General features: G+C 41.0%; 1 non-coding gene across 1 annotated transcript; it reads right to left on the bottom strand.

Annotated features, from left to right (window-relative positions):
• Nucleotides 1-307: 307 nt before the first annotated feature.
• On the bottom strand, nucleotides 308-414 carry LOC111757507 (U6 spliceosomal RNA). The gene has a single exon (XR_002791836.1). It is a non-coding gene; the product is annotated as a U6 spliceosomal RNA (small nuclear RNA).
• Between the last annotated feature and the right edge of the window lie 1,111 nt (nucleotides 415-1,525).

The raw sequence follows: 1,525 nt of genomic DNA, 5'->3' as shown, positions 1-1,525 counted from the left end.
TCAAACCAGAATGGGCGTCATAGTGAATCTTATTGACTTCAAAGTAGTTGCCTATACCCTTAAACTGGATACTATCAAACAGAACAGAATAGAGTAAAATCAGTCAAAACAAGATGGTGAGAGTAATATAGGGCTTCAAATACAGTTAATAGGAAATCAAAAAGTTACTATAATATATCCTGCTAATTTTTTTTAATTTTTTCCCTTAATTAAAATAAATAAATACATACATAAAATTTTTTTAAAAGGAGGAGATTGAGATAAAAGAGGACATAACATCATAACAATACAGGTCAAAGCAGAACAAAAAAATATGGAACACTTCACAAATTTGCGTGTCATCCTTGCGCAGGGGCCATGCTAATCTTCTCTGTATCATTCCAATTTTAGTATATGTGCTGCCGAAGCGAGCACAAGAATCAGCTTTTCTAATTTGCACTTCACTTCTTTGCCAGCTCATTCTGCTGTGAAGGAATATTTGGTGGGGCAAAGGTTGCAAATGTTGACTAAAAAGAGATATTGCTATTTAAAAGCATTATCAGCAGACTCGCACTTCCCTTTGCTCTGCTCCCCTTCTACAGGACTTCACTGAATGAAAAGAAGGTGAGAACAAAGGAGAACCAGCAAAGGGGAAAACAAGCACCCAATATATGCCTGGCGTTTTATATACCTAATCTTATCTAAATCATCCAGCAAGCCTAAAGGTAGGTCTTCCCCTCTTCCTTTTTCTTAAACGTTTGGAGGGAAGCAAAGAGAGTGTGGCTGTCACTTTGGAGCTGGCAATGAGTAAAGACTGTGACAGCTTTAAAATGAATGCAGGAAAGATCCTGTATTACTGTGAGTAGATCAGTAAGGGTGATTCTGATGAGGGTTAGGAAGAAAGGCGAGCTACAGAAATTCTTGTTTTTCTCAGAAATCACTTAAATCATCATAACCAAAATGTTGATAGAAATATAGACAGCGGAGACTAAAAGTGTTTTTAAAAGAAAGCAGACCATAAAGATTTGGAAAATACCTAGTTTGACCATGTTAAAACAAAAGTTTAAAAAAAAAAACACGTTTAGGAGAATAGAAAAAAACAAGGATGAAGCTGAAAGACCTGTCATGGCTAGAAAGAAGCCAGGGGCTGTTCTTTAGGACAGTGGCGTATAGTACTCAGACCTTTCACTTTACCTATGTCTTTTACCACAGGTCCAAGGTGCTGGGCCCTCTAGCGCAGAGCAGGTTTCTGGCTGTCTGTCCAGGGTGTCTTGTGATCTGATCCCAGCATTCTAGCACACAGCCTCAGCTCCACAGCAGAGGCTCTGTGACCCTGAGATCAGCTCTGGCCACCATGCTGAAGAGTGCAAGTGGTCAACTTTGGCAGCATCTGCATAGTGCAAACTCTGCAGCCTCCAAGGGTGCAAGAGCTGTGGGGGTGCGGCTCCCTCCGTTTAGAGGTTGAAGGAGATCAGGGACAGGTGTGGGGTTCAGACAGAGACTCTGAGAAGGGCTTTAGTGGAGGTTGGGTGCTGGGTCATGCTTG

Source organism: Cavia porcellus, unplaced genomic scaffold, assembly GCF_034190915.1.
Source record: "Cavia porcellus strain 051 isolate PalLab524CR breed Dunkin Hartley unplaced genomic scaffold, mCavPor4.1 scaffold_1, whole genome shotgun sequence".
NCBI classification, from domain to species: domain Eukaryota; kingdom Metazoa; phylum Chordata; class Mammalia; order Rodentia; family Caviidae; genus Cavia; species Cavia porcellus.
The sequence above is the reverse complement of the archived record's forward strand: the minus strand, read 5'-3'. Positions and strand labels throughout refer to the sequence as shown.